At 43.4% G+C, this 25,742-nt stretch overlaps 1 protein-coding gene and 1 non-coding gene across 2 annotated transcripts in view; one reads left to right on the top strand and one right to left on the bottom strand.

The window, feature by feature from the left end:
* ADIPOR2 (adiponectin receptor 2) overlaps nucleotides 1-794 on the bottom strand; it is a 39,818-nt gene extending 39,024 nt beyond the window's left edge. The window contains exon 1 of the mRNA XM_020900942.2: nucleotides 484-794. The gene's annotated coding sequence lies outside the window, so the exon portion shown is untranslated. The remainder of the gene's footprint in view (nucleotides 1-483) is intronic.
* Nucleotides 795-11,314: 10,520 nt separating this feature from the next.
* On the top strand, nucleotides 11,315-11,386 carry TRNAE-UUC (transfer RNA glutamic acid (anticodon UUC)). Its single transcript has one exon. It is a non-coding gene; the product is annotated as a tRNA-Glu (tRNA).
* The last annotated feature ends 14,356 nt before the right edge of the window (nucleotides 11,387-25,742 follow it).

The raw sequence follows: 25,742 nt of genomic DNA, 5'->3' as shown, positions 1-25,742 counted from the left end.
AATTTTTTTTTTAAAGCAGACAACCTTGTACTTCTACAGCACCTCAGAAACAACGCCAGTGTGTCTGCACAGCGAATTTGACTTACAGAAGGCAGAGAGAACTGGGGCCTCAGGCTTAATGAGAGGTCTACTGAGGACGACAGAGCTACATAAAGACGAGATTGTTCAAGGACTTCAAACTTTATCTGCATCCTTCTGTAGGTGATTTTGTTTGACAAACCAAAGCACTTTACTCTGGAGCAGCCCTTGCCCTGATGAAACACATGAGAGAGAGCCTTATCCTTTTCCCCCCAAGATTTACCTCCCATTCTGTCATCATGTTCCCGCCCCCAGATCACTGCTGCCAGTTCCTGATGCCCCCCCAAAGATGAAACAAACCCCACCATTTCTTCAGAATGCTCACACCTTCGCAGTCAGTGAAGACATTGTCACCATCCCCAACCTGAGGGACTGTCTGTGAATGGCCTCACCCATATCTCTTACCTAAAGGTCACCATTAAATATCCCAAAGCAGATTTTTCAGGTCTCTCTTGCCAAATGTCCTTCAGTTCCTAATCTTTGTATGTTGTCTTCTAAGTAGCCATGCAAAAATCAAGGGGAATTCAGTCAAATTCTGCATCCTCCAGTGTCAGCTGGATCTTTAGAATGTGGGTTCCCTCCATTCTGAAGGTGTCCCACTTCTCCACAGGAGAGTGGAGTACTTCCTCTCAACAGCACCCAGAAAAGAGTCCCTTCCACCCCTACTCCCCATCCTAGCCACCAGTGACCCAACACTGCCCAGCTGCATAGCTAGTTGGATGTGGTCATTGGTACAATGACCAGATGCTGCTGACAGAGAGGCGCGTCACTGGGTAACATTCATAATCCAGGTGCGGTCACTCCATGATGAGGCATCAGGGGCGCTATGTGGTGCAGCTGAAATGGTGACAATGGACTTGCTCTGAGGACAGGCTCAGCCTGCATTGTGATCTGCAGGTCAACAGCCAATGAGAACTAAGGAGGTCCCCAAAGTGAGCAGCAAGTGAAGGTGCAGCTTTCAAATTCTGAAGCATAAAGAAAATGCTCTAGACCTCATAGTGAATTTAATTTTGGGATCCCAATTGGTTTGGTTTTTTTTTTTTTTTTTTTTTTTTGGTGGCCGGGGGTGGCAGTGAGGGGGAGCGAAGTTTGTTTCCTTCTCCAATAAAGAAAAGAGAAATTATTTCATTTGTTATTTTTTAATCAAAGCAATTGCTATTTTTAAGAGAAAAAAAGACAAATTATTCTACTAGTGACAATCAAAAGTATCAGTGTTCTTTGAAAGAACTTTTCAAAGTCTACAGCTTTTCCAAAAAGAAAAATTACAAAAGGAAATTTACAGCTTCGTTATTACACAATACCTAAAACCAACCTAAACTTTTCTTTTCTCTTCCAATATCTCTAAGTTTTTGAAAGATAAACATCCAAAGTAAGGGGGAAGAAATCTGGGCAACGTGGGGAATGGACCATAAAAAAGAGAAACCAAGAAAAAAAGAGCAAGAAACATCAAACCAGCCCTTGTGTTTGTCTCATATATATGTTGTAGAAAGGGGGAAATTTATCTATACCCTCTTAAGTTTTGTGGTGGGCCTAAGGAGTAAACAGAGATAAGACATTCACAAGAGAAAAACTTATAAATTTAATATTTTTACACAGGAGTCTTCAGAAAGAAAGTGAAGACGTGAAAAATTCATTAGAGCCAAAAGCTTATATTCCTTTTTACACAAGAAGAAATTGTGGTGATGCTACAAGATAAAGGGGCTTTGGTGAGGGGCAGTAGATTGGGGTGACCCAACAGTGCCCTGCAGTAGAGCTAGTTGGATGTGGTCATCTGCACAAACTGGAGGACAATACCTAGGAAATATGCTGCAGGTACTCATGAAAGGTCAGGCTCACTCTAGTGGAGTTCTCAGTACAGGTCCATTTTGGTTTAGGTCAGCTCCCAGTCTAAGGAGATTCTTCAGAGTCATCACGCTGTACACCGTAAGCTTATACAAAGTTTAACGTCAATCTCTCTCAAGAAAACTGGGAGACAGAAAGATAAAAGAATGTTCTCTTCCTGTTGTAAGTGTGAGGCGAGCAGAAGTAAGGCCATAGCAGGCAGCTTAGATGAGGAGTAGGCCTTCCTACTTCCCGGTGGTAAGATTATCAGGCCACCTGGATACAACCAATCAGCTTAACACTGACCGCTGTTTGCCAATTAGGAACAGGGCGGAAACCCCCGGGAAAATCCCGAGCGCGCTAAAGTTTTGAGTGTGTTTGACCAATGAAATTGCTTTGCCAACTTGTAACCAATCCGCTTAAACCAACTACCAACGGCGCGTACTCACCCTATAAATTTGTGTAACAGCGTGGGCTCGGGACTCTCTGATCCCGCACCACTGCATTGGATGAGGCAGGAGCCCTGACTCCAGTCAGCAATAAACTTCCCTTTTTGCAAGTTGCATTGTCTTTGAGGCCTTCTCTCTTCCCGCTCGGGGATTTGGACATCGGGCATAACATAAGGAGGTACCTTTTTCATGGGAACTGTTAGGACCTGCTTTTAGGTAGAAAGGGGGAGGGTTGCGACTTCCCCGGCTGTCCGGCAGTTAAGATTCCTCACTCCCAATGCAGGAGGCATCAGTTCAATCCCTGGTCAGGGAACTAAGATCCCACATGCCAAGCAATGTGGACAAACAATTTTTAAAAATAAATCTTTTTAAGAAGAAGAAGAAAAGAAAGGGAGAGGGAGAGTAAAGATCCCTTCCTGTATCCCAGTTGTCCTCAGCTCACAATAATAAATACACCAAAGAGGCATACTTTGGGGTTATGTATTCAGGACCTCTTCAGTGTAGCTCAGACGGTAAAGTGTCTGCCTACAATGCGGGAGACCCGGGTTCAATCCCTGGGTCAGAAAGATCCCCTGGAAAAGGAAATGGCAACCCACTCCAGTATTCTTGCCTGGAAAATCCCATGGACTGAGGCGACTGGTAGGCTACAGTCCATGGGGTCGCAAAGAGTCGGATACGACTGGGCGACTTCACTTTCTTTCTTCTTTCACTTTCCGTGTAGAACCAATGATCAAAAGCAGCCAGCTAATCGGACTTTGAAGCATTGGGATTCAATGCTATTAACTGCTTTGAAACTAATTCACAGGAGAAATAGAAATACATCAATATCTGTATTCTGGCTTATTGTTCAGTCACTGAGTCGTGTCCAACTCTTTGTGACCCCATGGACTGAAGCACACCAGACTTCTGAGTTCTTCACCGTCTCCCAGAGTTTGCTCAACAAACTCATGTCCATTGAGTTGGTGAGCTATCCAACCATCTCATCCTCTGTCGTCCCCTTCTCCTTTTGCCTTCTCCTTCTCTAGAATCAGGGTCTTTTCCAATGAGTCAGCATCAGGTGGCCAAAATATTGGAGCTTCAGCTTCAGCATCACTTGTTATTCTGGCTTAATTGTGATTAAACTGATCTCAAATACATATTATGATTGAAAAAAAAAACGACATTCATCTTAGATTTCCAAGGAGTCCATTTCAAATGCTCAGGAAAACATCACAACACCCTAAACTCTCATTTGTGCCACATGGTGGTCATGTTTAAAACTGAGGATAGACCGCAGTATAAACATTCTGGTAATCATATAAATTACATTAGTGACTTCTCAAGCAGGGGTTAGGTAACATGGCTCTGGGGAAGCAGCATCGTTACCAGTGAGCTGCTGACTCACCACTCGGCTATGGCCTGTGTGTTATCTCTTGCTAAGCTTTGTATCATCACCAATGAAAAGAAGATGCTTGCTACTACATTTTTTTTAATGGACAGAAAGAAAACATACAGCTTTGTGGATGTGATTGACACTGGGGAAAGGTAGAAGATAGGTCTGAGAACTAAGAAGACTTCATCTTTATCAGTAATATTTCATTTCTGCTACGTGAAAAAAGCTAAAGCTAATGACAAAAGTGTTTAACATTTATTAATCCTGGGTGCTGTGGTTGTCTATTAGCATCCTCTCAGAATATCTTTTATAGTTTGTTAAAATAGGCTTTTAAAATAAAATGTTAAGATAGGGAAAGATTAAAGGCCGAAGGAGAAGAGGGCGGCGGAGGGTGAGACGGTTATATAGTGTCACCGACTCAGTGTCCCTGAACTTGAGCAAACTGGGGGAGAGAGTGGAGGATGGGGGAGCCTGGCATGCTGCAGTCCATGGGGGTCCCAAAGAGTTGGACATGTCTTAGCAACTGATCAACAACAAAATAGGCTTTATTGAAATATATTTTACATACGATAAGACGCACCAATTTTTTGTGTATAAAAGGATTCCCCAATCAAGTTAATGAACATACCAAAACCTCATTTATTTACTTTCTTTTTGTGTGTGTGTGAGAACCTTTAAGCTCTACTCTCTAATTAAATTTTGATTATACAATTCAGGGACTTTGCTGGTTGATCCAGTGGTTAAGATTCTGCCCTTCCAATGCAGGAGATAGTGGAAGGGAAACTAAGATCCCACATGCCACAGGGTGCGACCAAAATAAAATAAAATAGTGTCCTCGGATTTTGGTAATGTTGATGAAAACTTAATCAGTCGATCTAAGAAAAAAATTGGAAAATTTATCCCAGACAAATTTGAGGATTATAACCTGGGAAGAGGATCTCAGAAAGCTCTGAGAACTGTCCGTCCCACTAGAAGTCAAGACATAGCTTATTTAAGACATTTTTGAGACAGAGGGCTGTACATTAAATGACATACTATTGACAGTTTACCTAATCCAGGTTGAAGTGCCATCGTGGTGGGTCATGTGACCCTTTACAAGATCAAGAAGGAATGTTATCTCTTAAGGAGTTGTCTGTTGGTTCAGGGAGAATGTTGCTGTTTATGGCTGAGCAGGTATTTCTGCTTATAGGGGAGGTTCAGTTGATGCCTAGTGCAGACACATAATGCACAGTGGGGAGAGGGGAGGTCAAGGGGCAGATCATTTTATGTTTAAATTTTTTCTCATCTTGTCATAAATATGAATTCTATCTTTACTGTAACTTGAAACTTCAGTCTTGCAAAATTAAATTAAATTATGAGAATTCATCGAGAAGCTGTCTCCCGGGTTGTCATTCTCACTGGAACACTAAACAAATGCTACTGTACTCACAGCTCTTAGGTTTTGCGCTTGTTTCCAGTCCACAGTTAGGACCATCTCATAATGGTTTTAATTTGCCTTTTCCTGATGACAAATGACATTGAAAGTTTAATCACATACTTATTGGCCATTCTTTTCTTCCGCAATGTGTCCGTTCAAATTTAAATCTTTTGCCTGTTTAAAAAAAGATAGATTGTTTCCCTCCTTATTATTGAATTGTAACAGTTCTTTGCTCACAAGTCCTTTGCTAAAATAAAAAGCAAGCAGAAAAAAATTTTTTAAGAACTCTAGTGTTACATAATATTTCAGTTACAAAGGGCTCTTTACATGTAGTCTCTCATTTGCTGTGAGAATGCAAATAGAAACCAAAAAGTTTTAATTACCATAAACACATAGTAACAAAGTTTTGTGTTAGAAAGTACAGAAACTGAAAAAAAAAAAAAAAAACAGGAAATGGAGGTGAAAATCAATAAAGAAAAAATTAGTTTCATAAGTAAGTTAGAAGCAGCCGTTGGTTTAAAGTCTGTTTTTTCTTAAGGAAAAATTCAAGACAGCATCTGTTCTGCTTAGCAGCTCCTTAGGCAATCATCCCCCACGCAGAAAGCTGTGAGCCAAAAAAAAGAGCATTTGTTGCGCTAAACTTTAAAACCTGTAATACAAAGTAGTTCATGTGCTATGTGCGAACTATGTGCTAAGTCACTTCAGTTATGTCCAACTCTTTTGACTCCATAGATTGTAGCGCGCCAGGCTTCTCTGTCCCTTTGATTTCCTTAGGCAAGAATGGAGTGGGTTGCCATGTCCTCCTACAGGGGATCTTCCCAACCCACACCTCTTATGTCTCCTGCATTGGCAAGCAGGTTCTTTACCACTAGAGCCACAAAGAAGTTTACTAACCTTTAAATGTCTTGACTTTAAATGTTTGACTGTGTAGATCACAACAAACTGGGGAAAATTCTTCAAGAGATGGAAATACCTGACCACCTGACCTGCCTCCTGAGAAATCTGTATGCAGGTCAAGAAGGAACAGTTAGAACCCGACATGGAACAACAGACTGGCTCCAAATTGGAAAAGGAGTACATCAAGGCTGTATATTGTCACCCTGCTTATTTGGCTTATATGCAGAGTACATCATGCTAAATGCTTGGCTGGATGAAGCGCAAACTGGAATCAAGGTTACCAAGAGAAATATCAATAACCTCAGATATGCAGATAACACCACCCTTATGGCAGAAAGGGAAGAGGAATTAAAGAGCCTCTTGATGAAAGTGAAAGAGGAGAGTGAAAAAGCTGGCTTAAAACTCAACATTCAAAAAACTAAGATCATGGCATCTGGCCCCACCACTTCATGGCAAATAGATGGAGAAACAATGGAAACAGTGAGAGACTTTGTTTTCTTGGACTCTGAAGTCACTGCAGATGGTGACTGCAGCCATGAAAGTAAAAGACGCTTACTCCTTAGAAGAAAAGCTGTGACCAACCTAGACAGCATACTAAAAAGTAGAGACATTATTTTGCTGACAAAGGCCCATCTAGTCAAATTTATGGTTTTTCCAGTAGTCATATATGGATGTGAAAGCTAGACTATAAAGAAAGCTGAGCAACACGACCGAGTGACTGAACTGAACAGAAATGTCTTGATGTGCAGTTAAAATAAGAACTTATACCCAGGAGCTTATCAGGGTCATTTGATAAGAATTTTCTCATCAGCTTACAAGGATGAACCCTGGGACCTGGGGCTTGCACTTTGGTAAAGTGACAACTTGCAGAAATAAGTTCCAAGTACTGACATATACTGAAGAGGGAACAGGACTGACCTGGAATTGAATTCCAATGCATGTGACCTGAGAGTCACTGAGGATGGAACTGTGTGGTTGGGGCTGTTCTCAGAGCTTGTTTCGCTGGCTCTTGTCCCTTTTGTGTTGCTTTAGGTTAGAAGTTAAAGTAAGCTGGGAAGAGAAGAGGGATGTGGCAGAAAGATAAGATTCCTGCAGGACAAGTCCCCAGGCCCTGCAACGTCTCAGCCTCTCCCCTCCAACTTTCTCTGTTGAGTGATTTTATCAGCCCTGCCTGCGGTGCCTCTGACAGGCCCAAACCAGAAGGGAATAGAAGAGGAAAGGGTGAAAGAAGGTTGAAGAAGGTGTGAGTATTAGGAAGGCTGAAAGTGGTACAAGGTGACCATCTCAGCTCATCACTCACTGATAAAGAATCACTGCTTCTTCTTCCCAAGCAAATGGGGGGAAAGAGTCAGAGGTTTTCAATTTTTCGTGCACAAAATCAACACCCGGTGGGCGTGTTAAGGATGTGGATTCCCAGGTGGTATAAATTAGGTGGCTGGGATTAACATATACAAGCTACTGTATATAACACAGATAACCAACAGAGACCTGCTGCACAGGACAGGGAACTCTATTCAATGTGCTGTAATAATCTAAATGGAAAAAGAATTTGAAAAGAAATGAATATATATATATACACACATACACAAAATTGAATCACTTTATTGTACACCTAAAACCAACACAACATTGCAAATCACCACAACATTGCAAATCAGCTATACTCCAATATAAAACAAAAATTTAATTTAACCATATGTAAAACAGATAGCCAGCAGGAATTTGAGGTATAACTCAGGGAACTCAAAGAGGGGCTCTGTATCAACCTAGTGCGGTGGGATGCAGAGGGAAATGGGAGGGGGGTTCAAGAGGGAGGGGACATATGTATACCTATAGTGGATTCATGTTTGACAGAAAACAAAATTCTGTAAAGAAATTATCCTTCAAAAATAAAAATTAATAAATTAATAAATTTTAATTTATTTTAAAGAAATAACCTTTGCCTATACAAGATCTTAAATGAATTTTTAATTTAAAAAAAAGATCAAAGACTCTCAGGTGAAAAATGGCTTACATACCTCTAGAAACTATAAAAATAAAAATATTAGCTATATAGAAAATATCTGCAATATGACCATTGCTGGTTTCTGTAAATGTACTTAGTCTTAATAAGAAAAGTAGAAAACAGAAAGTGAAATAAAAAATCAAAGTTTTGGGGGCTTTTTGTTCCAGGCATACATTTATTTTATTAAACCAGGTGTCAACCAACTTTCTCTTAAAGGCCATAGAATAAATACTTTAGCTCTTGTTGACTATAGAGTTTCAGTTTCAACTATTTGACTACTATTGTGGTGCAAAAATGCCCATAAACAATATGAAAACAAAGGAGGATGTTTATGTTCAAGATAGTTCTTTTTTTCTTTTTTCAATATAGTTCTACTTATAAACATTGGGTGGGTACGGAGGAAGAATCACTGTTCCCAGAGATTCTGATTCATTAACACAGTAGGCTTCAGAAATCAAGATTTTTCTCTCTCTCTCTTTTTTTTTTTTTTTTTTTTGGCTCTACTATGTGGCGTGTAAAATCTTAGTTCCCCAACTATGGATGGAACGAGAGCCCCTGAAGAAGAAGCTTGGAGCACTAACCACTGGACCACCAGGGAATTCCCAGAAATCAGATTCTTGCCTGTCGGAATCTGGCAATTCTAACACCCTGGTCTCCTGCAGACTCAGTTTCCCTGCATCCCTCTCTGCACTCAAAAGGACCCATACATAGTTTCATGTTCCCTTGTCCCTGTCCTGAAATTCTCAACAGGAGGCCCACACTTCCATTCAACGCTAGGTCTTACAGATTACTTAGCTGGTGCCATCTGCACCCATGGACGACGTTTTGATAAACATAGCAATGGAGGTTAGCTCTTAGCCTTCAATCTCCCACTCCTGAATATATTCAGGCAATTATGTATAGACCTATCGGATTTTAAGTCTCATGGATAACCAGCATCTGAATAAAATTCCTTTGCACAATTTCTTACTTGGCATTCTTGGATCAGGGTTTCCAGGAATGTTGGTTTCCAAAGGGAGAGCCCAGGGAGAGAGGCAGCCATTACTGCAGGCAGTGAACTCCTGGGGGTGGTTGTGGCAGAGATTGGTAATTACTTGTGCAAGAAAGGAATAAAGAACAAAGAGAGAGAGAGAGACTTCCTTCCTAGTGGTCCAGTGGTTAAGACTCCTCGCTTCCACTGCAAGGGACTTGGGTTCAATCCCTGGCTGGAACTTGGGTTCAATCCCTGGCTGGGGAACTAAGATCCCACATGCTGTGGGTGGCACAGACCAAAAAAAAAAAAAAAAAAAAGGAGAGACTTCAAAAATAGTACATGGGAAAAATATCACTGTCAGGCATTTGAGAAGGCCAAGTCAGCCCAACAAATGTAAATAGATAAGCCTGAAATTCAACACTCTGGAGAAAACTCGTCATTGAAAGCTGGATAAAGGTGATGTTTGGAACAAATTCTAATCTGATCTAATTTGATGAACCCATTCAGCAGTGTATGTCAAAGGGTACAGGTGTGGACTCAGGTTGTCATAGTATTCTATGGGAGAACCAGGAGAGAGGAGTTTTAGGACAGCTCATCCAAAGTTCACGTTTCCCAGGGACTTCCCTGGTGGTCCAGTGGTTAAGACTCTGCCTTCCAATGCAGGGGACACAGATTTGATCCCTGGTAGGGAACTGATGCCTCGGCACAACAGGCCTCGAGAGTCCACATGCCACAAATAGGGAAAAGCCTGTGCACTGCAAGGAAGACCCAGAGTAGCCAAAAAAAAAAAAAAGTTTACATTTCCCAGTCCATCATTTACTCCTGGTACAGCATCAAGGATGCTCACTCCACAGGTTGAGAAACCAGAACCATGGCCGTGAGTCAGTTCCACCCCAGGTTGGAAAATAAAATCGGTACATGTTTTAGTTATATCTAAAAAGCAAATTGCTTTTCCACTATAATTGCCATTATAATTGAGTATACTCATCTCCACAGTCAAGTCCGGTTACCCAGGCTTGAGAGACTGGCTGGCCTTAAAAGGAAAGATTGTGTTAGTTTTATCCAGAAGAGTCAGCTGGTTATTCAACAGTGCTTGTGGGTTTCCTTCTAATTCACTCTTAAGTGGCTTCAGGAAGGTATCAGTCATCAGGATTTTCAGCATCATTGTCATAAGTGCCACGTCTATGCAATAATTATAGTAATAATAGCTAATACATTTATAGAATCTTTACTATGTGCTGAGCATTTTCTAAGCTATATATACACTCATGTAATCCTTAGCACAACTCCTAACATATGACATATTACAATTGCTATCTCCAGTTTACAGATGAGGAACTGAGGCCCAGAGAGGTTCCTTATTGTTAAAGGTCACACAGCTATGAAATGGCAGAGCCAGGATTCAAACTCAGGGGCTATGACTATGTAACCCAAGCACTTAACCTCCAGATTATGTTACAAAGGGCACCGGGCAGGGAACTTAATGAAGCAAGGCAAACAGAGTTTCCTCAACATTTGGGGAGTTACAGACTCTTTGGAGAAGCTATAACCTTCAGAAAAATATATACACACATATTTACAAATTTCCAGAGGACTTCCCCTCTTCCTCCAGGACCACATGTTGAGCTTTAGGACTCAATCCCAGGTTAAGAAAGCCTGTTCCAGACACTAGTTACTTCAAAGTATACAATGGTTGTTGCTACCAAAAGACAAAAGGATTGTTTAAAAGCTAATGGCTCCAGGGACTTCCCTGGTGGTCCAGTAGTTAAGACTCTGCTCTTCTATTGCCAGGGGTTTGATCCCTGCTCGGGGAGCAAAGATCTCATATGCCAACGTGGCAAAAAAAAAAAAAACACCTAATAGCTCTGTGAATTTTAAACTCAGCAATAGTCAGACTATAAGCCTGACACTCGCACCACGTCACCAAGTCCAAGAACTGGCTATTTTTAAATAACAAAGTTCAAGGCTTTTCATCAACTGCCAAAGAATTTCAAGATGGAAGAACAGATCACAGCAATTTTTAGCATAGAACGTGATGCCTGGCCTGCACTGATCCTCAAGAGATGTAGATAGAGAAGGAAAGCCGACAAGGAGGACACAGCGAACTTGACGCTTCTTAGTGGTGAACAATGTGATTGCAAAAATATCATTCAACTGTTCTTTGTTTCTTTTTTTTCATTCCACTTCTTTTCAATGGCATTCACTTGTTTGTTCCCTTATTTTCTAGACTCCTTGAGTATTTCCTTTGAAACAATGATGCTAGGGCATCAAGGGTGCGAATTTAAAAGTTACTGTGGGGGCTTTCCTGGTGGTCCAGTGGTTAGGACTTGGTGTTTTCACTGCCAAGGGCCTGGTTCGATTCCTGGTCAAGAAACTAAGGTCCCACAAGCCTTGGAGCCAAAAAAAAAAAAACGTTTTTCAAGAAAAAATAGCTGGAATAGCTCAGTTAGGAGAGCTTAGACTGAAAATTTAAAGGTCCCCGGTTAAAAAATAATAATAATTAATAAAAAATAAAGAAAAGTTACTGTGGAGCAAACACAGCAAAAATGTGAAATAGAAGGAACGCCGATTGTCATGTGACAGACAAAACCAGCTATTTAAGAAGCACATCAAGGAACTGTTTTTGTTGTTCTTTAGTCACTAAGATGTGTCCAAGTCTTTGGGACCCCATGGACTACAGCCTGCAAGGCTCCTCTGTCCATGGGATTTCCCAGGAAAGAACACTGGATTGGATTGCCATTTCCTTCTCCAGGGAATCTTCCCAACCCAGGGACTGAACTGACATCTCCTGCATTGGCAGGTAGATTCTTTACCACTGAGCCACCTGATATTTGAGTGATGTAAGGGTCTCATGTACAACAATGCTCATGGACCGGCCTCTGTGATGGCAAGAGGACTGGAGACAACAGAACTACGTGTCAGAGGAGAACGGATATGTAAAATACGGTATGTACATACGTTGTACTACTATGTGTCACTAAAAGGAAAAAACTCCATCCACACAGATCTCAAAAACACATGGGCTAACACCGAGTTGCAGAACAACACGAAAGGTAAAATGGCACTCATCTAAATTAAAAAGAAAAACGTACCAGCTCATAGGATGGAGAGAGAGAGGGAATAGGACTGAGAGCACTGGATAAAGGTATTTTTAGACATTAGACATTTGTAATGTTTTATTTCTTTGCAGGAAAAAAGGGCAACCCACATAGGACAAAGGTATAACTGTTATAAATCTTGGGCTGTGAGAACAATGGTGTTGGTTATATTGTTTATGTTTTATATGCTATTATCTGTGCTTAAATTTTTAAAACATCTTCTAAATTTATGAAGATTTTACATATATATTTTAGAAGAACAATTATGGAGTCTGAAGAACAATGTACAATTTTGGCCTAATATCATCTGAGTTGTCTAAATAATCCTGGTAAGACATGAGGTTTACTGGGGCTGTACCCCAAGCTCCATGGAGTTTGCCCCACCAAGTTTGCTTTACATTCTACCCTTTCTAGATTCTGACGAAGTGGACGCACGTGTTCAGATCTTCTGTCCTCATGAATTTAACTCCACCATGGAATTCAGGGTAAGTTAGAAAGGAGCATTCTGTTGTAATAATATCATGAATTAAGGAGAAATGTTTCTCTTGCATTCGTCTTTGCTGTTTACCATGTCACCAGCTTCTGTTTGAGAGACACAGTTTTGTGGGCAAGGTTGCAGCCAGATAAGAAGTGTACCTTTCTCCAGGTGCCAGGGGTTGTGGCTGACCTGGACTCCTGACTCAGGATGCTCTTCCCCAGGGAGTACATCTGATAACCCACGAGCCTCACATGGTGAGAAAAAAAGTGTACATAGCTGAAGTGAGGACACTAAATGAGTAAAGTCTTTTGCAAAAGACCCTGATGCTGGGAAAGATTGAGGCCAAGAGGAGAAGGGGGCGACAGATGATGAGATGACTGGATAACATCACTGACTCAATGGACATGAGTTTGAAGCTCCGGGAGATAGTGGAGGACAGGGAAGCCTGGCGTGCTGCAGTCCATGGGGTTGAGCAAAGGGTCCGACACGACTGAGCGACTGAACAACAACAAAAGTCTTTTCAAGTGAGATGAAAATTATGTCATCTCTTTAGGGAAACATGTAGTGAGAGGGACACATTAGGAGTTTGAGATTAACATATACACATTCGTATATAAAATAGATAAGCAGCAAGGACCTACTGTAAGCACAGGGAACTCTACTCAACATTCAGCAAATAACCTGTATAGAATAAAGCCTATTCTATTCCCATATATATATATACACACACACAGACACATAACTGAATAACTTTCCTGAATACCTGAAAATAATACAACTTTGAACATCAACTATACTCCAATATTAAAGAAATAATTAAATTAAAAAATAAGTTATGTTATCTCTTCTATTAATGGAAGGAAGTCTAAACTTCTAGTGATTTTAGATTTTATGGTCAGAATATACATGGTGGGACTTCTCTGGGGGTCCAGAGCTTAAGACTCTGTGCATTCACTGCAAGGGACACAGGTTTGATCTGGGGTCCAAAAACTAAGATCCCACCTGCTGTGAGGCATAGCCCCCAAAAAAGAATATATGTGGTGAATCCATGATTAAATCATTGCGATTTCCTCCACTGACTAGTTTTGTAAGACGTGTACCATTGATGTCAGGATGGGAGGATGAGAACAGAGGAGAATGAATGAGGGAAGGGTGCAGCTGGTGGGACCACGCAGATGGCTGCCCACAGTGACACAGGGTTCAATACTCAGAGCCGAAAGCCAAGGAACAGAGGGTGATGACCTTTGGTTCCCCCAGGTGAAGACGCCTCTGCACCCCAGCAGGCTCTCCAGGGAAAACAGTGGAGCGGCCTGCACCCCTTCTGTCTCATTTCACTCTCACCCTTCCAGGAGCTGGTCCTCCTCCATTCTCAGAGTCTCAGCCTTCTGAAGTGTGTGTGACTTTAGCACCTGCCTTTCCACGCTTTTCCAGAAAGAGGGTCAGACTGGAGGTGTGGGAGATGTGAAGGAGGCCAGGTGTCCCCTCCAACCTAAGTCCCAGAGCTAATGCGAGGCTGCACAGTGAACCCTGCATTTTCCTTTCCTTTTTTTTTTAAAAAAATGTATTTATTTATTAATTTGGCTGCACTGGGCCTTAGCTACAGCACTCTGGATCCTTAGTTGCGGCCCATGGGATCTAGTTCTCAGACCAGGGATAGAACTCAGGCCCACTGCATTGGGAACTTGAAGTCTTAACCGCTGGAACAGCAATGAAGTCCTGAGTCCTGCTTCTTCTAACACCAGGAGAAACAAACTGTGTTGATGGGTTCTTAGGTCCGGGAAAGGGTAATATCCCAACAGAAGCTTAGGATGTTTCTGACAAATTATTAGAGATCATTTGATACAGAAAAACCCCCAAACAAAAATGTGTCAAGAATTTCAATTGAACCCACTTATTATTATAATTCATTTTCCCTAACTCCTCTTTGGCAGCCAAATAAACTGTAGTTGAAGTGAAAAGTCTTTGAGGACAAAGATCAGCCAGATTAGGGTTATTTCAGCTGTTTCCCAACTGTCTGGGGTGTTTCCATTTCTCCCTAGTCTGAGTCTGATGGCAGTGATGTTCCTGGCCATCAGACCCGTACAGACCCCATGGCACTGAGTAAGAGGCTTAGGGACCAGAGCACAGACCTCTGCGGGCACCCCAAGGGGCCCTCTCACTGGTGGAGGCGATGTGGGGTGACAGGTCACTGCCACTCAGACGGTTATTTCAAAATCAAGAACAGGGTGAAGCAGGCTGCTGAAAACTGGGACCAGCTGGATTGGGCCATCGCCACAAAAAGTTACAAAACCAACATTGGGCTGGCGTCAGGCATCCGAGGTATGTCTTCCAGATCCCCGATTCCCTCTGCCCTAGACTCCTTCTGCCCTACTTCTGCTCCACATCCAAAGGTCGGGGCTCGCCCTAACGCCTGGAGCTGCAGATAGACTCGCTCACATGGATTATGACACTGTCTTTGGACAGAAAGCCAAGTGGGCACTGGTGGAAAGGTCAGAGAGCAGTGAGATGCTGTTCTCCGAGGGAGAGTAGTCTTTTCTTTTGCTGTTGTTAATGTTTGGTTATTTCTTTGGCCACACAGGATGTTCCCACAGACTGCCGGCATCCTGATAGCCAGCAAGAGGTACACAACATCTGTATACAGTCATTGAGTTTTTTCTCTGTTGCGTATTAACTATGTTTCTTTCTAAACTTCCACTGCTAGACCCTATCAATCGTGTTGCAACCGTTTTCTAAATGGATCCACTAGAGCTATGGCTCTCTCAGACTTTTATGGATGGGAGCCTCCTCCCACTCCAAGAATCTTCTCATTGCAGAACTGAAGTCTCCTTGACTAGCATGGCAATTTTCTCTGTACTTTAGCCGAGCTCAGTTTGCCAATAGCTTGTCCTTGGGTGTATAGGTGAAACAAAGCTAGGTTTACTCCACTTGATGAAACCAGGTGTCAGCCATGGGGTCCATCTATGTTCTTACCTCGATCCTGCCTATAAACGGACAGCTGTCAAGTGGAACTTGGGGAAGAGGGTCTCCGCTGCAATTCTGTTTGCCGAAACAGTGGGTTGTTCCGCCCGTGGAAGGACCTGGGTTCTGGGACTTCTTTGCTGCTTTTAGTTTCGGTTTTGTTTTTATTAGATTCACATGCATGTTTTGTGTGTTGTTCGCCACACATTGTATCGCACTCTCATCCTGGACTGCAGCATGGCAGGTTCCCTGTCCTTCACTCACACGCTCTCTAACTATGTCCATTGTAGTCCATGTTGCATCAGCATCTCATCCTCTGTCGGTCCCCTTTCCTACTGCTACTTTCCAGCTCAGGGTATTTTCAGTGAGTCCTCTTCGAATTCAATGTGTCAAAGGATTGGATGTTCAGCATCATCCTTCAATGATATTCGTTGATTACCTGAATCTGTTTGATCTCCTCTGCAGTCAAGGATCTATGAGTCTTCTTCACACACATGTTTTGAAAGGTCAATTTTAGCATCACTTCTTTCTGGCAACTTCATCTGTACATGGAACTGGAACTAAGCTTTGACTGTATAAACCTTTGTGCAAAGTGTAATCCTGCTCTTTATATCTGTTCTAGTTTGTCATTTGCATATGTGTAACGTACTATTCTGTGTATGTTATACGTTTTCTTATTTGAATGTCAAAATGCTTCACTTTGTCAGAAAATGTATAGAAAAAAATATCAATGTTTGGTTTAAAATCTGAAGAACTGATGGTTATGCCTGCCTTGAAAGTCAGTTAGCAGTGGGCAGTGTTTTAACTATTCTGCTCAAGGAGATAACTTTGGGCTTTCTTGGTGCTAATTAAGAATCCACTGCAATGCAGATGATGCAGTTTGATTCCTGGTTCAGAGATCCTGTGAGAAAAGTGCATCATCCAGTATTTGCCTGAATCCTGGAAGGTGGTTGACAGCTACAGTTCTGGTCGCACAAGTGAGCCGACTGGTTAACATGCAGGTGCGCATGTTAACATTACCATTTATACCTCCTTAGTCATCTGCTTGCTTCATCAGAAATCAAGGGTTACGCCATACTACCATTCACCTCCAGAACCTTTTCATCGTCTCTGAAACTGAAATTCTGTCCATTAAGCAGTACCTACCGTGCCTCATTACTTGGGCTTTGTAGTATAGTCTGAAGTCTGGCAGATTGATTCTCCAGTTCCATTCTTCTTTCTCAGTATTACCTTGGCTATTCGAGGTTTTTTATATTTCCATACAAATTGTGAAATTATTTGTTCTAGTTCTGTGAAAAATACCGTTGGTAGTTTGATAGGGATTGCATTGAATCTATAGATTGCTTTGGGTATTATAGCCATTTTGACAATATTGATTCTTCCAATCCATGAACACAGTATATTTCTCCATCTGTTTGTGTCCTCTTTGATTTCTTTCATCAGTGTTTTATAGTTTTCTATGTATAGGTCTTTTGTTTCTTTAGGTAGATATACTCCTAAGTATTTTATTCTTTTTGTTGCAATGGTGAATGGTATCGTTTCCTTAATTTCTCTTTCTGTTTTCTCATTGTTAGTGTATAGGAATGCAAGAGATTTCTGTGTGTTAATTTTATATCCTGCAACTTGACTGTATTCATTGATTAGCTCTAGTAATTTTCTGGTAGAGTCTTTAGGGTTTTCTATGTAGAGGATCATGTCATCTGCAAACAGAGAGAGTTTCACTTCTTCTTTTCCTATCTGGATTCCTTTTACTTCTTTTTCTGCCCTGATTGCTGTGGCCAACACTTCCAAAACTATGTTGAATAGTAGTGGTGAGAGTGGGCACCCTTGTCTTGTTCCTGATTTCAGGGGAAATGCTTTCAATTTTTCACCATTGAGGGTGATGCTTGCTGTGGGTTTGTCATATATAGCTTTTATTATGTTGAGGTATGTTCCTTCTATTTCTGCTTTCTGGAGAGTTTTAATCATAAATGGATGTTGAATTTTGTCAAAGGCTTTTTCTGCATCTATTGAGATAATCACACAGGAGTCTTCGTTGTAGCATATGGGATCTTTTGTTGAGGCCTGTGGGGATCTGGTTCCCTGACCAGGGACCAAACTCAGGCCCCCTGTACCGGGAGCGCAGTGTCTTGGCCACGGGACCACCAGGGAAGTCCCGGGACAGTAGTCTTGAATCAAGATCTTCTTTTCCCTGTCCAGGGTTTGAACCTAGCCACCAGCCCACCAGGAGCTAAAGGCTAGAAGCAAAGTTCCCTGATTCTTACCCCTTCTGAAACTAAGAATGTTTCAAGGAGGCAAAACTGTAGAACAAATAGAAAGTTTGTAATTAGGGACACAGCATATATATGGGAGAGCACACAGTGAAACAGTTTATTCTTTTCTGTCAGAGGCAAGGCAGAAACACACACCCAGACAGGAGCGCGCCGGCATCCTGAATAAGGAGCCCAGCAAAGAGGTGACACAACACTCTGTATAGGGCAGTCCTTGCAGGTTTTTTCCTACATGTGGCCTATTAACTTGTTTCTTTCTCCATACCTGACTGGTCCTAGGACCCTCGTCAAGATGCGTGTGCAACCGTTTTCTAAGATGGATCCCACCGCAGAGGCCTATGGGTGTGTGTCCAGACTTATTATGGGATGGGAGCCCCTCCCCTCCCCACCCCCAAGAAGCCTTCCTGTGCATGTGCAGACACGGAAGTCTCCCTTGACCTCAGGCATGGGCACTTCTTCTCTGTACTTTAGCCGAGCTCAGTTTCTGCCACTAGCTTTGTCCTTGGAGTGTCTAGGTGAGAACAAAGCTAGGATTTTACTCCACTTGATGAACACCAGGTGTCCAGCCCAGGGGTCCATCTATCTCTTACCTCGATGCCAGCCTGGGAGCACGGACAGCTGTCAGGGGACTTGTGGGGAAGGGGCTCTCCGCTGCAATTCTGCTCTCTAGGCCAGAAAACAGTGGGTTGTTCCCGCCCTGTGGGAAGGACCCTGAAGACTCACTGGACCCTTCTTTGCTGCTTTTAGTTTGGTTTTGTTGTTTTATTAGTTTTACACATGCATGTTGTTGTGTTGTTGTTCAGCCACACAGTTGTATCCGACTCTGCAATCCCATGGACTGCAGCATGCCAGGCTTCCCTGTCCTTCACTTCACAGAGCTCTAACTCATGTCCATTGAGTCCATGATGCCATCCAGCCATCTCATCCTCTGTCGTCCCCTTCTCCTCCTGCCTTCAATCTTTCCCAGCATCAGGGTATTTTCCAGTGAGTCAGCTCTTCGAATCAAGTGGTCAAAGGATTGAAGCTTCAGCATCAATCCTTCCAATGAATATTCAGGGTTGATTTCCTTTGAGATTGACTGGTTTGATCTCCTCGCAGTCCAAGGGACTCTCAAGAGTCTTCTCCAACACCACAGTTTGAAAGCGTCAATTCTTAGGCACTCAGCCTTCTTTCTGGCCCAACTCTCACATCTGTACATGACTACTGGGAAAACTAAAGCTTTGACTGTATAAACCTTTGTCAGCAAAGTGATATCCCTGCTTTTTAATATGCTGTCTAGGTTTGTCATGTTGCATATGTGTAACAGTAACATATATCTGTGTATGTATACGTATATATTTATATATGAATGTCAAAATTGCATTTCACACTCTTGTCAGAAAATGTATAGGAAAAAAATATCAACTGGTTTGGTTAAAGATCTTGAGGCAACACACTGGTTATGCCCTGCACCTTTGAAAGTCAGTTAAGCCAGATGGGCAGCTTTTTTAAACATTCTGCTCAAGGAAGATAACATTTGGGGCTTCTCTTGGTGGCTAAGTAGTAAAGAATCCACCTGCAATGCAGGAGATGCAGTTTCGATCCCTGGGTTCAGAAGATCCCCTGGAGAAAGAAATGGCAACCCACTCCAGTATTCTTGCCTGGAAGATCCCCTGGACAGAGGTGTCAGACAGGCTACAGTCCATGGGGTCGCACAGAGTTGAGCACGACTGAGGGATGAACATGCAGGCGCGCGAGATAACATTTACCATTTTAACCATCTATAAGTGCATAGCTTGGCTTCATCAGGAACACTCAAGGGTTTTACAGCCATCACCACCATCCACCCCCAGAACCTTTTCATCGTCTCGAAACTGAAACTCTGTCCACATTAAGCACCGACCTCAGCCCCGGGACCCCCCTCCACTTTCTGCCTTTGTGAAAGTGACTCCTCTGGGGACCTGGGAGAGGCGGACGGCCTCAGACCTGACTTCTGGGACTGCCTTCTCAGCACAGTCGCTGCAGGGCTCCTCTGTGTTTGTTGTTCGATTCACAGCTCACTCTTTTGTTTTCCTGCTGGGGACTCTGACACTGAAAACAGACAACCAACTAAGCTTGCTTGGCCCAGGGGCTTCCCTCTCACCACCCTAAGGTATACTTAAATACCTTTGCCAGGGTGGACATCTTCCAGTGTTTTTTCCTGCCTGTCCACCTCATGATTAGAGTGTTAACAGCTACTCCTGGGGATTTCCTGGTGGTCTAGTGGTTAGGACTCTGTGCTTCCATCGCAGGGGGCACGGGTTCTATCCCTGGTTGGGGAACTGAGACCCCATCTGCCTTGCGGTGTGGCCAAAAAATAAAAGAAAACAAAAAACCAGCTGCTCATGGCTCTCATTGCTAAGGGCTTCCCAGGTGGTACTAGTGGTGAAGAACCCATCTGCTAATGCAGGAGGCATAAGAGATTTGGGTTCCATGCCCGGGTCAGGAAGAAACCCTGGAGGAGGGCAAGGCAATCCACTCCAGTATTCTTCTTGCCTGGAGAATCCCAAGGACAGAGGAGCCTTGCAGGTTATAGTCTGTAGGGGCGAAAAGAGTTGGACACAATTGAAGTGACTTAGCACACACAGCTCTCAGAGGGCCCGAGCTGTAGCTATGAGGATGGAGGCTGTGTGCTGTCTTCCCCCATGAGGAACCAGAGGAGGGGAGGCCTCTGCTCACCTTCCTCTCCAAGTACAACAGACTCTTAAAACATGCTGTCTGTTTGCTTCCTCTTTGTAATTATTATTTTTTAAGTAGTATGTTCAAATGGTTAAATACACACACGGTAACAGCATGAGGTGAAAATAAGCCTCTCCCCACCCTGAGCCCGCGTCCTGGTCCCCTCCCAGCCGTTGTCTGTCCAGAGACGTTCACAGGTAACAAGCATGTAGGTGTCTTTTTACACAAAAGATTTCACCTCATGCCCAGTGCTCTGAATTGTGCTCTTTGAAAAAAATACATAAAAGTCAGAGTGTAATATGAAAAGCTCCCACCACCCAGCGCTGATAAAAACTCATCTTTGCTGTTTCCTTTTTTCCCCTATATAAAAGAAGTAAAATGTTACAGATAAAATTGAAATATTCTGTAACCTTCACAGACAATCCTCTTCCCAGCTCCTTACCCCAGAGCTGAGCACTGTCACTTATTTATTTCTTTCAGTAATTTTGTATGTTTTCACAGCAAATTTACATATGGCTGTGAACAACACATAGTGTCATTTTGTGTGATTTTCCAGTTCACATAATAACCATGTTTAATACCCATTCCCACTGACAGGCACTTAGGTTCTTTCAGATTTTTACTCCCCAAATAATGCCATAGGAAATTTCTTGCACATACATCTTTGTACACACATGTGAACATATGAATAGGATTAACTTGTAAAAGTGTGGCCACTGGATCAAAGCATATGAACATCTTATTTTTAACTTACTTTTAAAATTTTAATTTATATAAATTTATTTTTGGCAGCCCTAGCACATGTAGGATCTTTGTTTCCCATCCAGGAACTGAACCTGTAGCCCTCTTCATTGGAAGCATGGAGTCTTAAGCACTGTGCACCATGGAAGTCCCGGGATATGTCCCTTTTACATTTTGATAGACTGTCCTGAGGAAGTGTTGCTGCTTTTTACTCCCAGTAGCAATGCATGGAGTACCTGTTTCTTCCCTTCCTTTCCCATACAGCAGCACATCAAATCTGCTCATCTTTACTCATCTATTAAGGATTTCCCAGGGGGTTCAGTGGTAAAGAATCCAACTGCCAATGCCAGAGACACGAATTCAATCCCTGGGTTGGGAAGATCCCCTGGAGAGGGACATGGCAACCTGCCCCAGTATTTTTGCCTGGAGAATCCTATGGGTAGAGAAGCCTGGCGGGGTACAGTCCGTGGGGTCACAAAAGAGTTGGACACAATTAAGCAACTAAGAGTAGCCTGCAACTAAGCTGCAGTCCATGGGGTCGCTAAGAGTCGGACACGACTGAGCGACTTTACTTTCACTTTTCACTTTCATGCATTGGAGAAGGAAATGGCAACCCACTCCAGTGTTCTTGCCTGGAGAATCCTAGGGACGGGGGAGTCTGGTGGGCTGCCGTCTATGGGGTCACACAGAGTTGCACACGACTGATGTGACTTAGCAGCAAGCAACTAAACAATAACAACAAACTCATCTATTAGGTGAAAGAATTATATCTCCTATTTAGCTTGACCTAACATTTCATTTGCTGTAAATGAGGTTAATCACCTCTTCATGAGTTTGACCACCACTCCTCCGAGAGGGCTGGAGGACAACAACCAAAAGGGGGAGGGGACGGTCTGGCTGGAGCCACTGCCGAGCCAGGTCTTTGACCGTGGGGTTAAACCATGGGGTGTGGCAACTCCCCCACCAGGCCAGACGGCTGTACCTGGGGGCTGGGAGAAAAGAGGGCCTTTACCCCAGAGAGCTCTAACCTAAATGGCTTTGTCAGGAAAAATGCAGATTTCCATCAAGGCAAGAAGGAGTGAGAATGTTTTCTGTTTGTTGAATTCTCCAGGCCAGAATACTGGAGTGGGCAGCCTTTCCCTTCTGCAGGGGATCTTCCTGACCCAGGGGTTGAACCCATGTCTCCTGCATTGCAGGTGGCCTCTTTACCATGTGAGCCACCCAGGAAGCCCGAGAATGCTTTGGGAAAAGCCATTCACAGCTGTGTAAGACTGTGTTTCCATGGAATCTTCTGGGTGCTTTCCTTAGTTTTCCAAAGTTGGGTTTTCTGTAAGTGAATGAATCTTAGGCTTCATGGTCTCTTTCTAGCATTATAAGGCCTTGTATGTCATTCGTAATTTTTAAAAATTGCCGTGCCCCCCACCCCCCTCCCCTGCCACCTGCCGCTCTGACTGCATAAGCTTTCAGCCCCACGAAACTCTTTCTACCTCTGCTTAGAATTCTACTAGTCCCAAGAGGTCATGTCCAGCCTTCAGACTGTGGTAAACACTGTTGTATGGAATGTCTAGAGACTGCTGAGAAGGTAGGTCCTAAATGTCCTCTTCACAAGGAGAAAGGATTTTCTTTTTAAAGTCTCTCGGAGGTGATGGATTCTTTTTTTTTTTTTTTGGCTGCACTGCTCAGCTTGTGGGATCTCTGTTCCCCGACCAGGGATCAAACCTGAGCACCAGCAGTGGATTGTGACATTCTAACCACTGGACCCCCACAGAATCTTGAGGTGATGGATTTGCACTAAACTCATCATGGTCATCATCTCAGAATATGTGTAAGTCAGGTGCTGTTCCCCTAAAACTCAGTGCGTCAATTACATTTCAAATAAAAAATAAATAAAACTGAAAGAAAAAATAAATAAAGCACTTCTCTACAGGCAATGCAAAACCAAGACAAAACAAAACCCCCAAACGAAAACCTCCTTGTTCTGATTTCTAAACAATTTCACGTCCCCTGTTCTGTTCAGAGATGAGCAGACACAGTAAGAGATCCCTACCCGGCGCCGGGTGTGAAGTTTGTTCTCAATGTTTCTGTCCTAGATGGTATCTGAAGGCGTGGATGTGACCTCAGCAGAGGACACAGGCACCCAGTATTCTTCAGCTCAGAAAGAAGAGCAGGTGCATGCGGGCAGGATGTGTCGGGGCCAGGGCAGGTTCGGACCAGCCCGCCCTGCGTGCTCCTGTTCTGAGCAAGCGCTGGGACGCTTGCACGGTGTCTGCTGACTTGCAGGGTGACACCCCGCCCACTGCCTCTCCCAGGGAACAGAATGTCCCCGTCTGATGAATGGGCATTGTTCTCGAGGGAGTTGGTAAGTCAATTGTTTAGAGTTATAAGGCATTTCCCCAGATAAACAATGGAATGTGTGAGCTTGGCTGCTCAGGGCAGCTCTAGACAACTGCCTGCCTCACCGAAATCAAGGTCAGGGATGATGGTAGCAGAACCCCCACCCTGAGTAAAGACCTGCTTCTCAACTTGTATCCTCTGTGACTGCGGAGCAGTCCCAGGTCTGGGCCCTCCAAGTGGCTGCGTGGCCTGGGGTGCAGGCAGCGAGGAGACGGGGCTCCAGGTGGGTGGCCAGACCCCGTGGAGGGTGTAGTAAGGGCCTAGCTCCTTGGCCACATCTTCCAGAGGCCCAGGGTTGGGCCTGCTTCCCTGCCGCTTCTGTGCAAGGTGTCTTTTCCCTTTTGAAGTTCCCCAAGGTCTAGAAACAGCAGAAAAGAGACTTAAAAAGTGGTTTCCCAATTTTCCTGAGGTCCAGTGGTTAAGATTTCACCTTCCAATGCAGAGGATTCAGGTTTGATCCCTGGAGGAGGAACTAGGGTCCCACTTGCCACACACTGCAGCCAAAAAAAATTTTTTTAATATATTTTTTAAATGCCTTCTTTTGGAGGAACACAGCCGAACCCTTCTCAAGAAAGACCAAAGTCAACCTAGAGAAGAACAGTGAATTCCTCAGTGTATGAAAGGCCAAACGAATCCAGGTTAGATTCCTTGCATTTGCAATTGGCTCTGATCAAGTACGTGCATGCATGTTCATCATGTCTGACTCTTTTCAAACCCTGGACTGTGGCCCACCAGGCTCCTCTGTCCATGGGCTTCTCCAGGCAAGCATACTGGAGTGGGTTGCCATTTCCTCCTCCTGGGGATCTTTCTGACCCAGGGATCGAACCCTAATCTCCTGCATTGGCAGGTAGGTTCTTTACCACTCAGTCACCTGGGAAGCCCCGACTTTGAGAGATGATTCCAAAGATCTTATGTGTCATAATTGTGTGCTTTTTAAAACTATGTTTCCTTTGATCTTGCCTTGATACAAGTTCAATGTACCAATATCTCAGTCTTTAAAAAGACCTTATGGGACTTCCCTGGGAGTCCAGTGGTTAAGACTTTGCACTTCAACCGCAGCAGGCGTGGGTTTGATCCCTGATCCGGGAATTAAGATCCCACATGCCACACTGTGAAGCCCAAATGTATAAAGAAAAAAACAAACTAGGCCGCAGTGAACTTCCTACACATGTATTTTAAAAAATCATAAAATTAAAAAAAAATAAGACAATGTTTTACAAAAAGCTTTCACAGCCTATATCTGATCTGAAGGAAATATATTATGGTGTCTCAGATGGTAAAGAATCTACCTGCAATGTGGGAGACCCAGGTATGATCCCTGGGTCCGGAAGATCCCCTGGAGAAGGGAATGGTAACCCACTCCACTATTCTTGCCTGGAGAATCCCATGGACAGAGAAGTCTGAAGGGACACAGTCCATGGGGTCGCGAAGAGTCAGCCATGACTGAGCAACTAACACGTATTATGATCCCTGTAAACTGCCTGAGATCATTTAGCCCATCCTCTGCACCAAACCTGAGCCCTTGCTGATGTGTGTGGTTAGTTCCCGTGAGGGAAGCAGGCCTCACAGTCCTGTAGCTGAAACGAGTCTCCAGGGAGTATCTGGTTTACGACCTGTCTCCAGACGCTACTAAAGTTCCCCAAACATCTCAATGCCCCTTATTTCCTTAAACTTCTCTGGGGAGTGAAATCTATAACTCTCAGATACCTATCCTGGTGACAGATAGCCTCTTTCTGCTTAGAAAGATATCCTTTATTTCCACTTTGGTTCTTTTTGTTACTAAAAAAAAAAAGTCTATTTGGCCAAGAGAGTGGTTTTTTTTTTTTTTTTGGTTGTTGTTTGTTTTTACCACTTTGTTGGGAATACACAGTAAGGGGCTCAGAAAACAAGCCAGGGGTCACTGGGTCAGTCCATAGCAGACCTGAAATAACATCTAAGAGTGGGAGTGGGCACACTGTTCAAAGCTCTTGCCTGTCTTCTGTGGCAGCTGAGCTTCACAAAGCCCCCGAGTGGCAGGAAGCACTGGATAGCAAACCAAAGCCTGGAAGCCTGGTGCTGCATCCAGAGCGCCCGCACACGCTGAAAGCAGAGACA

This window comes from Odocoileus virginianus, chromosome 23 (assembly GCF_023699985.2).
Source record: "Odocoileus virginianus isolate 20LAN1187 ecotype Illinois chromosome 23, Ovbor_1.2, whole genome shotgun sequence".
In the NCBI taxonomy this organism is placed as follows: domain Eukaryota; kingdom Metazoa; phylum Chordata; class Mammalia; order Artiodactyla; family Cervidae; genus Odocoileus; species Odocoileus virginianus.
Note: the sequence above shows the minus strand (reverse complement) of the source record. Positions and strands in the feature narration are given on the sequence as shown.